We start from the raw sequence: 15,796 nt of genomic DNA on the forward strand, positions 1-15,796 counted from the left end.
TGTTTTGTCGTGGTTGCTGGGAGATGCTTCATTGGTGGTGAGAGAGTCTTTTTTCAGAGCGATTTTGGTTTGGAGACTTTTGATTTTATTAGTTAGGGCGTTTTGGACGCTGGTGCACAATGCTTTATCCTTAATTATATTGTCTGGTGGGGGTACAGGGGATTCTAATTCCCTTAGTATAGCAAATAGTTCTCTGGTGTTGGAGCTCGATTTTTCGATTCTTTCATTGAATAGTTTCTTTTTTGTGAGTAGAATTTCTTTTTTGTAGTTGTTTGCACAAAGTTTGAGTTGTGATTTGTTCTCTTCAGTAGGGGAGTTGTGCCATTGGCTTTCAAGTTTCCTTTTGTGCAGTCTAAGTTCTTTCAGATGTGGGGTGAACCAGGTGTTCAGGTGGGCTTGTTGTTTGCTTTTTTGTAGTTTTAGAGGGGCAATGATGTCTAGTCCTTTTTTTATGGTATTGTTATAGTTTTCTACTAGGAGTTCTGGTTTTAGATTGTCGGGGAGAGCATTGAGGGTTGGCAGTAGTAGTGGTAGGAGGTTGTCTGGGGTTATGTTTTTTTTTGCTCTAGTGGGTAGTGGTGGTGCCATGATTTTTCCTTTGTTGACTTCTCTATTAAGAGATAAGGTGAAGTCAATGAGGTAATGGTCTGTCCAGTGCTGGGGAGTGGTTTTGGTAATGATGGTGTCGCAGTTTAGAGTGGCGATCCAGTCCAAGGTCCTACCTTTATTATGGGTGGGGGTGAGCACTCTTTGGATTAGGCCGTGTTCATCTAGCATGTTAGCTATGGCTTGTGCTGATTTGTCGTCAGGGTCGTTTAGTCCTAGATTCAAGTCGCCTAGTAGTAATATTTGGGTGGTGTCTTTTGTGTTGTTGGCTAGGAGGCTGGATAGGTCTGCTTCGAATGAGCCAATGGGGCCGGGTGGCCTATATATTAGAAGGATGGTTAAGGTGCGACAGTTGGAAATGGGTAGTTTGGCTACTAGGAGTTCGCAGGATTTGAGAGGTGTTTGGGGCAGTGGTCTTAGCTCGAGGTTTGTTTTAGCTATGATGGCTAGGCCGCCTCCTCTGTTGTTGGGCCTGTCCATTCTGATTATTTGGTAATTTTCTGGAATGGCTATTGAGAGTGCTGGGCCTGCTGCTTCGTGCAGCCATGATTCAGTGATAGCTAGGAGGTCGAGGTTGTTTGAGGATAAGGTGTCTGCTATTTCTGTGGCGTGGGCCATTATCGATCTGGCGTTGATCAAAGCTCCGGATATAGTGGTCGTGTTGGGTGTATCCTGGATTGTTATAGGGATGAGTTTGGGTTGGGTGGGGTTGTAGCAGGGTGTGATGTGGCTCGGGTGGATTTTGGTGTGTTGCAGGGTGGGTCTCTTGTTGTGGTAGATGGGCTCGTAGAGACGGGGTAGTCTGGCTCGTAGTCTAGTGTTTCTTTCTAGGGTTGGACAGGGTGCATTATCTGCAGGGTACATGGTTGTGGTGGCAATGACGATGGTAAGGTGTAATATATGTATGAGGAGATACAGTAGGGTGGCTGTTTGGCTCTTGCTGAGGTACATTGTGCGGTTGGGCATATGTAGATAGACAGGGGGTTTACCTGAATTCACAACTCAGGCTAAGAATGGCATGTGCAAGTAGATGCAAGTAGGTAAGGGGTTCACCTAAGAACAGTAATCACATTTAGGCATGTGCAAGTAGATGCAAGTAGGCAAGGGGTTCACCTAAGAACAGTAATCACATTTAGGCTGAAAATGACATGTGCAGGTAGATGCAAGTAGGCAAGGGGTTCACCTAAGAACAGTAATCAAGTAGGCAAGGGGTTCACCTAAGAACAGTAATCACATTTAGGCATGTGCAAGTAGATGCAAGTAGGCAAGGGGTTCACCTAAGAACAGTAATCACATTTAGGCATGTGCAAGTAGATGCAAGTAGGCAAGGGGTTCACTTAAGAACAGTAATCACATTTAGGCATGTGCAAGTAGATGCAAGTACGCAAGGGGTTCACCTATGAACAGTAATCACATTTAGGCTAAAAATGACATGTGCAGGTAGATGCAAGTAGGCAAGGGGTTCACCTAAGAACAGTAATCACATTTAGGCATGTGCAAGTAGATGCAAGTAGGCAAGGGGTTCACCTAAGAACAGTAATCACATTTAGGCATGTGCAAGTAGATGCAAGTACGCAAGGGGTTCACCTATGAACAGTAATCACATTTAGGCTAAAAATGACATGTGCAGGTAGATGCAAGTACGCAAGGGGTTCACCTGAATTTGGTAATCATATTTGGGCTGGAAGTGGCTGCAGACATATAAATAACTATGCAAGTTGGACCAGTTAGTAGAAAAAAGACTACCACATGGGCGGGGGGGCGCACCACTGTATTGTGGGTTTCGAATAATGCCAAGAAGGATCTGTGGTGTATGAGTAAACATGTATACGTGTCTACTGTACTTGCTTCTTGAGTACTATAGAATGATAGCTGTTCAGTAAATGAGATCGCTCCAATCACACATTAAGAAATGCGTACAATTTGTTTGGCGTTAGAGAATGTCAGAGTTTCCGCAGCTGGTGATTGTTACCGCTTCTGTCGTTAGAAAATCAACAATTACAAATGTAGGTGTAGCGCTTCTATTATTTTTTTTATAAGAGCTTAGCCATCTTATGTAGTTAAGCATTACTCACCAAGACAGTTCAGTTAAGCTGACAGGTACCATGGTGCTGTGCGTGGCCAATGTACCATGCATGTTTAGAATCAGTATAGTGCGGCTGAGGGCGTCTCCAGCTTCTGATAGTGAGAGATCCTGGAGTTGAAAGGGCAGAGATCCTGGCCCCCTGGCTCCTACGGCACCCAACAGGCCTTAGAGTGGCCTTGGAGCTGGCCGCCGGCGTGATCCGCCTGCCGGCGGTTACAGCTGATGTTAATGAGGCTCAGCCTCGGTTTCAGGCCGCGCTGCGCCCGGCATGGGCGAGTCAGGCGGCGTGTGGGGACAGGGTCAGGCAGGCCCTGTCCGTGTTCCTCCCCGCTTGTCGCGTGGTTCCTCTGCTGGGCTTGGGTGCTGGGGGGGCTCCTGCCCTCGCCCCACGATGAGGAGGAGTGGAGTGAGGGGGTGAGCAGGCACCCAACAGGCCTTAGAGTGGCCTTGGAGCTGGCCGCCGGCGTGATCCGCCTGCCGGCGGTTACAGCTGATGTTAATGAGGCTCAGCCTCGGTTTCAGGCCGCGCTGCGCCCGGCATGGGCGAGTCAGGCGGCGTGTGGGGACAGGGTCAGGCAGGCCCTGTCCGTGTTCCTCCCCGCTTGTCGCGTGGTTCCTCTGCTGGGCTGGGGTGCTGGGGGGGCTCCTGCCCTCGCCCCACGATGAGGAGGAGTGGAGTGAGGGGGTGAGCAGGCACCCAACAGGCCTTAGAGTGGCCTTGGAGCTGGCCGCCGGCGTGATCCGCCTGCCGGCGGTTACAGCTGATGTTAATGAGGCTCAGCCTCGGTTTCAGGCCGCGCTGCGCCCGGCATGGGCGAGTCAGGCGGCGTGTGGGGACAGGGTCAGGCAGGCCCTGTCCGTGTTCCTCCCCGCTTGTCGCGTGGTTCCTCTGCTGGGCTGGGGTGCTGGGGGGGTCCTGCCCTCGCCCCACGATGAGGAGGAGTGGAGTGAGGGGGTGAGCAGGCACCCAACAGGCCTTAGAGTGGCCTTGGAGCTGGCCGCCGGCGTGATCCGCCTGCCGGCGGTTACAGCTGATGTTAATGAGGCTCAGCCTCGGTTTCAGGCCGCGCTGCGCCCGGCATGGGCGAGTCAGGCGGCGTGTGGGGACAGGGTCAGGCAGGCCCTGTCCGTGTTCCTCCCCGCTTGTCGCGTGGTTCCTCTGCTGGGCTGGGGTGCTGGGGGGGCTCCTGCCCTCGCCCCACGATAGTTCAGAACATGGGCCAGTAATATGCATTAACAAGCTTTTCACTTATGTATTTGCAAAGTGTGGCAACACTTCTATGTAAAACACCCCCCAACACATAGATATATTGGCTCAAATTAGTCATTATACTAATAGCTCTACATCAATACGTATTCCCTTTCCCTCCATGCGAGGATAGATTTTTGCTTAGACACTTTTGCATTCCTCGCACATCATGTACTTTTGATGTGTGGTTATATTTCTGGATTAGATACTTTATATTACACACATTAATTTGCCCTCATGAATCAGTAATTTAATTACTCTTTAACAGGAATGTGCTGTATTTCATATATTATTACCAAAGAATAGGTTTAGAGGCAGTTCCATTATGCATTTGGGACTCAGGTAACCTCTAATCGTACATACACAAAAGGCCACTCATTTTATTGATACAGTCACTCTACAATGTAGAGCACAAATCAACTTCATTGACTCTAATATCAATGAGACCAATTAAAGGACCTTCCTTTCCACTAGGCAAGACCGAGCATCCCAGATGAGATGCTCATCGTAACCCGAAAGGCTCCTGCTACTGCAAGGGATAATTTTCATTTCTTTGCCAATTCCTTTTAACCTTAGGGAACCCCAGCTCTTTTGCTGGACTCAGGGATTTTTAATTTGTGTTCCTGAGTGAGTGGGACTATTTCCTCACTCTATCCTGTGTTTTTTTCTGACTAGGATTTTGTGTTTCTTACTGTTGCATGGAGCCTGGTAAACTTCAGAGAGATCTACATTTTGCAGTGTGCTGGGGATTACATAGTAACTCCGTTATTCCACTTCTCATGTAACATTCGGTTACACTAACTTGAATAGCTGATGGCAGTGGTTTCTTTTATACTACGTTTGTGCCATGTATCTGCAGGCTGATTTCTCAGCTGCAGGACAGTCCCCAAGGGTGACCATTTTCCCAAAATGGCCCGTGTTGTCTTTTTTCATAATTTCTTATCAGTTTATTCCTTCTGCACTATTACTCTTTTATTTGAATCCGGTTTGAGTCCTTTGTGCATTTTGTATTTGGGGGGCTTCAGCTCGCCCAGACTCCAGTGTGTCTGGAAAGGCAAGAATTGAGGGAGGGCCTCAAAATTTCCAGTCCTTTGTCTCTAGGTGTGCCTGAGTGAACCGGTTCTGATTGGCCTGCTCGCTGTCCGGGAGGACAGCCAACCTGTTGGGTGATTGACAGCCTTGGCTGTGAATGAATGGGAACTTGCTTAAAAGGCAAGGTTTTTGAGACTAGAGGCAGAGTCGACCACTGGAGGACAACATCCGATAAATAAAATGTGAAGAGATGCCAGCAGCACCCTCCTAGACCCCAAAGTGCCTTGTGAAGCCCTGTAGCTGTGCTGAACCCGTTTTCATTCCCACTGGAAAGATCTGCAAGGGACATCTTCCTCCCTTGGGCTGATGGGACCATTTAGAATTTATACAAGCTTCATTTTGGCGCGACCTCCAGTTTGCTGTGACTTTCCAAGGCTGTAGAATTCCAATACATGGTGACCCCTGACCATCATCAAGTGCATTGTCTTTGAAAGTGTGAATCCGGCCAAAACATCATGGGCTTCCAGAGGACCCTACAGAAGCATGGAATCTTTATCCAGAGTACTCTCACCAGAATCCAGGACCAAGGGATCAAGTAACTTCCAACCAGAGCTGTTTGTTCTTCTTTGGTGCTGAGAAAAAGGTGCCAAACCCACAAAGAGCTCTCTCTCCTGTTGCTGCAGTAGTCCACCAGACATCCTCCCTTTTGTCACCACGACCAAGGACCAGGAACAAGGGTCTGCTACACTGCAACAGAAAAGCATCAGCTGGAACCAATTCTTCAATACTCAGGTACTGTGGGGCTTGGGGACCATCTACCTTTTGCCAATTGTGGTGCTTCCTAGCTTGGGAGTACTATTTAAACCTTTTTTAGTTGATCTGAACTCACCTGCACTGGCCTCCCAGCTTGTGCTTCTTCAAGGCGGCTCCTCTTGAGCTTCTGCGATTGTTTACTGAACTACTGACTATTTTAAAATAATTTCTAAGATGAGAGTATCAGAACCTTGAACTGGCCCATTGACTTTGGCTGTCCTGGTTTCCTAAAGGCTGCTTTCTGACCCTATTGGCTTTGACAGTGCTTGTTCTCTTAGAGGTTTTAATTGTTGAACACTATTATTGCTGGGATAAAATACTGCCTACATCCCCCTGGGAGAATCTAACTGTTTTTCTACTTACAAAGTATGTTCTGATCTAACTTTATCTTTTCCCTCCTTAAAACTCAATATTGTAATGGTGATCACAAATAAGTGTTATTACTGACCTCAAATGACATCATTCAATGTGGTGGAATGTGTATAACATAAGAAAAGTTTACTCACCTACAGTATTGTGCTTGTTGAACTGAATCCTAACTTTGGCATTAATGTTACTATTAGTTGCTGCATTTTAAAGATTGTCTAATTATCCTTGTGTATATATAAATAAATATGTATGCTATAACTTTAAGTGTGTAAGTGTTTACTTGGATATCTGTATTTACGAATTTCATTGTACAGCTATACAGCTCACATTACCCCTCTTAAGATACGTCTGGCTGCTCAGTCACTCTACCAACTTGTGTAGGCCTATATTAAAGGGTGCGTTACCTAATACCAAGAGATAAGTCTTGTAAAGTCCCACACCAGTTGGACTCTAAACTTCATACCTAACACTGGTGGCAGCTGTGGGATTGGTGTAGAGTGGATTGCAGTCACTAATGGCCGTACCTGTGCCCAAATAAACCATCCACAAGGCTAGCCCCACCAAAATGTAAAGTAAACATGGAATAGGAAAATGCCAGACATTGATCATTTTAATGAACAGTCCCTTACTGCACTTACAATGGAACAATTGAAAGATGTATGTAGAACAAGGGGACTGAGTTTAAAGAGAAGAACAAAAGAGTTGATTGCAATGTTGTTAAATACCCAAAACACTGGAAGTAGGCCCATAACCCCAACTTCCAACATTGGTATGGATGAAATTGAAAGTAATCCTAGTTCAGAGTTTATCCCCAATCTACCAAAATGGGTCAGACGGCGAGGAGGATCCTCAAGGGGTGAGCAACTCCCCTCCACAGCCTTCTCCTGTACCTCAACAACCTCCTATCATGTCCCCCGTGAGTCCCAATGTAAGCCTAGAATATCTCTAACTTGAATGAATGAGACATGAACTAGAATTCAAGAAACCTGCAGTACAGTCTGAGGACAAAAACAGGGAGAAAAGGCTAAGAGAGAGGGAAATGCAGCACGAGTAGGATGTGAATATGATGTCCCTTGATTGTGCTTCCTTAACAGGGTCTTATCGGTGTACTAGTACCAAGAGACCTCGCCTACCAAAGAAGGCTGTAAGTATGTATGATCCTAAACTTAATGTGTTGGATTGGTTGAGTACTTTTGAATTCACCTATGGTTTGCAAAATATTTGTGGGAATGATTTATTTACATGGATCATGTCTAGGCTTCCCCAGAATGGTTGTGATGCTATTATGGGGTTAAATGCTAATGACAGGAAAGATTATCTACTAGTCAAACAGGCTCTTATAGCCTGGTTTGGGAAGACTCCTTTGCAATACCTTAAAAGATTCAGAGACCATAAAAAGAAGGGTGGTATGCATTGGGCTACCTGGGTTTGTGAATGCCTGAAAAATCTAGATGGTTGGGTTATGGATGGATTGCAGTCACTAATGGCTGTACCCGTGCCCAAATAAACCATCCACAAGGCTAGCTCCACCAAAATGTAAAGTAAACATGGAATAGGAAAATGCAAGACATTGATAATTTTAATGAACAGTCCCTTACTGCACTTACAATGGAACAATTGAAAGATGTATGTAGAACAAGGGGACTGAGTTTAAAGAGAAGAACAAAAGAGTTGATTGCAATGTTGTTAAATCACCAAAACACTGGAAGTAGGCCCATAACCCCAACTTCCAACATTGGTATGGATGAAATTGAAAGTAATCATAGTTCAGAGCTTAGCTCCAATCTACCAAAATGGGTCAGAAGGCGAGGAGGATCCTCAAGGGGTGAGCAACTCCCCTCCACAGCCTTCTCCTGTACCTCAACAACCTCCTATCATGTCCCCCGTGAGTCCCAATGTAAGCCTAGAATATCTCTAACTTGAATGAATGAGACATGAACTAGAATTCAAGAAACCTGCAGTACAGTCTGAGGACAAAAACAAGGAGAAAAGGCTAAGAGAGAGGGAAATGCAGCACGAGTATGATGTGAAAAAGATGTCCCTTGATTGTGCTTCCTTAACAGGGTCTTCTCGGTCTACTAGTCCCAAGAGACCTCGCCTACCAAAGAAGGCTGTAAGTATGTATGATCCTAAACTTAATGTGTTGGATTGGCTGAGTACTTTTGAATTCACCTATGGTTTGCAAAATATTTGTGGGAATGATTTAATTACATGGATCATGTCTAGGCTTCCCCAGAATGGTTGTGATGCTATTATGGGGTTAAATGCTAATGACAGGAAAGATTATCAACTAGTCAAACAGGCTCTTATAGACTGGTTTGGGAAGACTCCTTTGCAATACCTTAAAAGATTCAGAGACCATAAAAAGAAGGATGGCATGTGTTGGGCTACCTGGGTTTGTGAATGCCTGAAAAATCTAGATGGTTGGGTTATGGGTTACAAAGTGAACTCCTTTGAAAGAATGAGAAATGTATTTTTACTAGAGAATATTTTGATGCCTGCTCTCCTGAGCTGAGACAGCACCTGGCTGATTTCAAGGAACTTGATCCCAAGAGGCTAGCTCAAGCTGCTGACCTATTGGTAGCAAAAGCATTCCGGGGTAACTCAGAAAAAGGATGAGGGGAATAATCACAAAAACAATAGTAAAGAAAACTATAATCCTCCACCACCTAAAGAGGACCACAAAAACCATAAGGGTAAATACCAAGTGAAGCCATACAGGTCTAGTTAAACCAGAGGGATGTTACCATAAAAAACCATTACAAAAAAGCTTTGGTAAATTTATGGTTTATGGTTCTGGTGACCATGTGAAAGGGGATCCTAGGTGAAAGGGTAAATCTTCAGGGGTCCACACTCTCTCCTTAGCCTTCATTTGTGAGGATGAAGCTCCAATGACAAGTTCTCACTTTCACCTACTAGCTGAAGAACCCATTCGAGGTCAAGCTAGTGTTTCTTTAGTGTCCTTGGGTCTGTGGGAACAACATAATATAGATGTGTACAGTACCATACCTGAGAACACAAAAGAATATTACAAGAACAGTGTACTTGTCGATGGCCAGGAGATTCCTCCTGCCATCAGAGACACTGGGGCCAGAATTACAGTGGTTGATGAATGTTTCTTCAAACCTGAGGATCTAGCTAAGGCACCCAAAGTTCCCACTAAACCTGCTGGAGACCCTATCCAAATGTTTCCCATTTTGCCAGCCCTTATCCAGTGCAATTACTTTACTGAGAGAATTCCTTTTAGTGTGCAATCCAAAGTACCTGGAAGAGTCCTGTTGAGTAATGACTTCAAAACTCTTGGATCAGTCTCCAGTACCCCCAGGCCTCCCAGCAAAATGAAACAGGACCTGACAAGATTGGCCAGAGAGGCAACATTTAGAGACTCTCAGTTTTAGATCAAAGAGAAATCGAGAATCTCCAACCAGCAGACAGGCCAACCTTCCACTTCAAGAAAGAAGAAAGAGACCAAGGAGACATCCAGGGTCTCTGGTAAGAAAAAGGGTCTCAAACCCGAACCTGCTCTAAAAACAAGAACTTCCCCCAGAGGACAGCACCAGGTCACCCCAGTGACCCCTTCCCCAGCTGAGGCTGAGTGGATGGACGAACAAACTCCTAAAGATCCAGCTGCTGGTGAGACAGAGCTGGAAGAGGTCCTTCCCTGCTTGGAATATCTGGATCCTAGAGACCATCCAGAGCTGCAGACTTTGCTTGTAGAATGTGGACCCCCTAGGACAGGTTTCAGCAGAGGACAAAGATAGTGTCCCTCTCTAGAATGTCTGATACAACAGACAACTTCCCTTCTGGAAGGGAAACAGCCAGGGAAGCTTAGACTCTACTGGGAGGATGGTCTCCTCTACAGTGAGCCTACAGAATCTACCGCAGGGGACTTCAGGCGACTGGTATTACCCCAGAAGGTGAGATCTAAGCTTCTACAACTAGCACATGAGATCCCTCTGGCTGGTCATTTGAGTTCCAAGAAGACCAAAGAGAGGCTTTCTATGTACTTTTACTGGCCCAAGATGTGTGCAGATGTGGATAAACATTGTAGGACATGCCACACCTCTGGCAAAAGTGGTTCCAAGAATGTGGCACATTTAGTGCCCCTTCCAGTGGTGGGAGTTCGTTTTGAGAGAGTGGGGGTTGACATAATTGGTGGGGATTGACATAGGTGGTCCCCCAGACCATTCAAGCTCCTCAGGTAACAGATTTATATTGGTTGTGGTAGACCATGCTACCAGATATCATAAGGCAATAACTATGATAACTGTTACTGTTCAAGCAGTGGCTAAGGCCCTCCCTGTTATTTTTACCAGGGTTGGGCTTCCTAAGGAACTTATGTCCGACAGAGGGTCACATTGTCTGACCCACAACATGCAGACCATGTGGAAAAACTGTGGTATAACTTACAAGTTCACAACTGTCTACCACCCACAAACAAATGGGCTGGTAGAGAGGTTTCACCAGACGATGGAGAGCATGATATTTGGCTCAGAGGGTCGCTGAGAAGAAAGTGCGACCTTCTGCTGCCATGGCTTCTATTTGCTTATAGAGAGGTGCCTCAAGTTGGAGTGGGTTTCAGCCTCTTTGAGCTCCTCTATGGTCATCCTGTCAGAGGCCCTTTGGCCCTGATCAAAGAAGGTTTGGAGAGTGATTCATCCCTAAAGCCAGTCCATGCCACTGATATGTACTAGGCCTCTGGAAGAGGTTGGTACACTTTGCTTCTAGCCTCTGATCAAGAGGAGGAGGAGAGTGAACCTCTCCCTGTTCTCCTCAGGGGACACCCTTCAGATGAGACAATTGAAGGAGTTAAACTCCCTTCAGATTTGACTCTGAAGCAACAGGAGGCGTGCAAAGCTCCGTTGACTCAGTTTGCTTCCCTGTTTTCACTGATGAGTTTATGGCCCCTTGGAACATGCATTTATAGTTGGATGGGATTACACCAGAATAATTCTGAGTCCAAATAACCGGGCAAACTCAAGAAGATGGCAAGTTACTGTTTTATTAATAGATATCTAAAACAAGGAGGTTACAACGAACATCAAAGGGCGTACGCCCATTCTCTCAATGATCTCCAAAAAAAATACAATTCTTATACTGCATTATGCGTCAGAGTGATGTTATACTACATGGCAATAGTAAAAACCAATCAAGGGCCCGGAGGGGCACATCTAGATATACAATCATATAGGAGCTAGTATTGATCTTCGCTGTCCAATATCAGGTTGACAATTTATGCCTACCTCTTAAAACATGTAATTTCAGTAACAGATACACAGTGTTTCATTTGTCACACGAGCTATAAGCTCCTTCGTTATACAATTGGTTGGCACACTTGTGCCATGTCTGGAACATTCGGTTCATGTAGCAGCACGTAAGCTAAGACCCAGCTGCAGTGAAATAAGACATGAAGCTACCTCAACATCCAATTAGCCCACCATCTCTCATCACCCATGCCTTCTGCCATGAAATTGTCTTTGTACTTGGCCTTGCAGACTATTCTTGTCCTGGGAATGCACTGGAGTGAGGGCACTCGCTATCTTATCTGGAACTCAAAGTTCAAACTCTGTTTCCATCCATGAGTCACGTGATGAGAGACCACAATTTGGTCCATGCTGCAGCCTTTTAATGCCTTAAATTAATTCAAACTTGGCATCCTTTGTGTACTGTCTTGCACCTTAACATGAGAGGATTTGTCCTCCGCGTGTGGTAAAATATAGGCCATGCAAGTCAGAAATATTGAGGCCAGTCCAGGATTCAAGAGTGAAGCTGGCTGGTGCTATCCATTGGAAAATGCAGGCCAGTGCAAAACACTTCTTTTTCTGACTTATAGCCTTGTGACATGGAAAGAAACTAGTGAACAGACCGCAGAGGAGCGCCTACAGTATTCTTTGATGAACAAGCTGAGGAAAATACCGACCTCGTGATATTGTTACCTGTGACTGACCAGCAACTCTTCCCTAAGGGAATTACTACAGGGAACTAAATAAGTTCACAGTCTATTCCATTCTATGGAGCTGGCGCCTACAACAATCCCTTAAACTCGCTCGATCTCACAGCTCGTTTACTTTCTCAAGCCCATTCATTCTAATCGAGACATACGACGTGAAGCTCATTATTTGAGATTTTTCATGCCGGGATTTATTCCAACGAACCGACACGCCAGCCACTGAAAAAATCAGAGGAGACCAAAGGCCTCTTTGCCTTACACACCCCCACTTTTCTGTGAGACTACGCGGAGTTGGCGAACGTCTCTTGTCCTGAAGAAGGTTGAATATAATATACAAAAGGAATCAATTGCCCACGTTAAGAACTCAACCGAAACATGTTGACAAACAGTTTTTCTATCCTCTGAATGTTTTCAGATGGACACATTGTAAATTAATCAAGTGTTGAATTAAGAAATGCTTTAATTGCCATTGTCATTGTGATATGAACAAAATATCATTTTCTATCGTTTGTGAATTTGATGAATGCATGAAGAATTTGTGAATGAAGTTTGTATGGAGGGATGTGTTTGTTCTGGTTCAAAGAGCCACATTTTTACATGAATATAATTGTCATTGTGTAATTTGATATACGATTTTTGTAATATAAATAGCTAACGATTACAATTGAAAGAGTAATCGGATGTTATCTCTGGTCTGGATGGTCTAATTTTCTTCAGTTCTATGGAAAGAAACGGGCCTAGTTGACTTCTACTAAAATGGACAAGTGTGCAAGTGGGGAAAGACACTTACTTCTCGCAAATGAAGTGTAATTTAAATTAAAAGGCCTACTTGGAGCATTAAAGGGGACATTTGTTTCCCATGGTAAATAATGGCCTATGCGTTGACAATACCGAATGGTTATGCATGTCGTTTCATCTGTTCTGTTAAAGAAATACATTACACATGGGCAGATTTAAAAACTGCAACAGTGCACATGGGATGAAATGAAATAGTTGCACATTTGGAATCTAAAAAGGAAGGATGATGCCTTTCAGTTAAGAAATAAAGTGGAAAGACATATTACATTCATCAGGAAGAAAGAGACTTAATTTCATCATATAAAAAGACAGCATGGTCCAGGAAGGGCCTATTTCGTTCACTGTAGATTTGAATACTGATTCCTTATGTAACTATGGCCTATCGGTGTTGGTAGAGTGAACTTATTTCTGTTCATACAGTATGCAAAGAAAGATTATATTCATGAACAAGAAGCCTATATGTAATCCGAAATGCAACATGTTAAACATACAGTAGCAATGGAAAATGTGATTACTTTAAGTGCATTCAGGTAACTCGCTGCTGTTGTTATTCTCCACAGAGCTGAATGGTGTTTCTGGATCGTCACCTTGCAGCCCTTTGGTTGATGCATACCAGGAATGCAGGGCTGGTTTCAAGTAAATGCTTAAATATACAGAGAAAGAGATCAGAATTATGGTTAGTTGCTGAAAACACAACCAACAATAATGACCTATAAGGTCAGGTTCCCCATTAATGGTGCATTAGTTCTGAACAAAAAAACTTTGAAAATCTGAACTCAAGACCTTTGGGGCTGGGCCCACCAGGGAAACAGGTCTGGATGTCAATTTAAATGCTAAGATATACAAAGAAGTAGACTGAAATAATAGGATTTACGGAAAACATGACCAACAGAAGCGACCTTAAGGTCAAATCTCCCCATAAACTGTCCATTAAGCTCTGAGCAAGGACCCTTTGAAGCCAAGGTGGAAAAGGTTAAGATAAACATGAATAAGCCAGATGGCTGGTCACATGTTTTAAGAGAAATGGAAATTACTTTGGTCTGATCTGAATGTAAATCTGGAGGCCATGTTATGCCCTGCCATTTATTAAATATTGAACATATTTTTCCTAAATAAAAAGAGCATTGTGTGTCCCATCGAGCCCACCCCAGGTTAATTCTAAAGTGAATAAAAAGCCCACTAGGACCCTGTAAAATGGAATTTGTGTGATGTACACAAACTCAATTATGTGGAAAAGTCTGATTCTGCCATTTTCATACATTCTGAGAAATGGGAAAGTTGGCAAAGTGATGAATCATGAAAATAAGGTTTGAATTGTAAATGGTCAAATTTTTTGCTATTTCGGAGCAGCAGCAAACCGTAAAAAAAATGTTGCTCCTCCCAGGGAGGACGTGCTGTAATATAATTAGTATGGTCTAACTCGCCATAAAATGTAGAGGCCAAATATATATATATATATATATATATATATATATATATATATATATATATATATATATATATATATATATATATATATATATATTCAGGTGGTTATCTGAACACAAAATGTAAAACTCCCTGTAATTTTGAAATGATTTATCTTTTCTCCTCCCTCAGCCTACATCATACATATCTCCCAACTGCTGGACCTATCAGCAACCAGTGGGCGTCTTGGTGGGAGGGGAAGGAAGACTGCTAGCCAACCCTTACTGTTGGAATTATGACAATTTTGGAGTGTCATCAGCGCTATAAGAAGGCAGGTTTGCATCAGAACAGGGCGTGTCACTTGATTCAGGGAGATAGCCTGCTGCTGTACTCTAGCGAGGAACAACTACCAGAGAGGCAAGGAGAGCTACCAAGACCATCAGGGTAAACCTTGCCTGGAAACCTAGGAGCCCAATCTGAGAGAGGCTTATCTGAAGGGACCTTGCTGTGGGAGAGGCCTGGTGTGAGCTGCCTACTAAAAGTGGGTCCTCAGAATCTGTCTGGCCTCCTGAGCAAAGATCAGAGAGCTCCCATGTAAGTCGATATCCCAAAGCCATCAATTGCGTGGGGAGCCATCTGCCTTTATCCCTTTCCATTAGTGGGTAAAGACGGGGGCTGAAACTGGGTAGGCCCTTCACACAATTTATTAAATCTCATTCAAATTATTTCCCCATGGAAAACCACCCTCTCTGTTGAAATTGAATTGTGGTGGGAACTGTCCGTCGTAATCCCTTTCATTAGATTGTTGGGGAACAGGAAGACACTATGTAGACCCTTAGCACATGTGATTAAAGTAAATCAATTAATTCCCATACAGAAAAACGCAGGATGAGTTTAGAGTTCAAAACTAACAAAGTTCATGCCCAGTGTGTTAGAGCCAGTATAGACCATAAAGACTTGGCTGGCCATCCTTCTTCAACCCTTCACTCCTGTCACAGGGGGTGCCCATAATCCCAAAATAAGTAATCCTAAATGCTACCTTTCAAGTGAATGTAGAGGGTACAAACAAAACTTCCCATTTATTCCAGTGAGTCTAAAGTCAGAATTACAAAACCACACATCTCATTTGTATGTGTGTTGCAAAATGAAATTCACCCTTTGTTTCCAAATCAGAATGACCAAGCATTGCTTTCATTTTCATGTGTGTTGCAAAAATGATTTTTCCCACTGTATTGCTTTCCCTAATAATGCATTTCCAGTAACAAGCCCAAAACGATTTCCCCCATTGAATTCCCTTCCCAAACAGAGCCTTTTTAAATAAGAAGCCAAATGATTTTTCCATTGTGTTCTCAGTCCCTGCACCTTGCCATTACATCAAAGGGGTCATATTTAATTGAAGTCTGGACTGTGGGGGTTGCTGGGAGAAAAGTATTGTTTTTAATTAAGTCATCCCTGTGGATGCTGTATTATATTGTGAATGTGTAAT

Source organism: Ambystoma mexicanum, chromosome 5q, assembly GCF_040938575.1.
Source record: "Ambystoma mexicanum isolate Mex_15411 chromosome 5q, UKY_AmexF1_1, whole genome shotgun sequence".
In the NCBI taxonomy this organism is placed as follows: Eukaryota; Metazoa; Chordata; class Amphibia; order Caudata; family Ambystomatidae; genus Ambystoma; species Ambystoma mexicanum.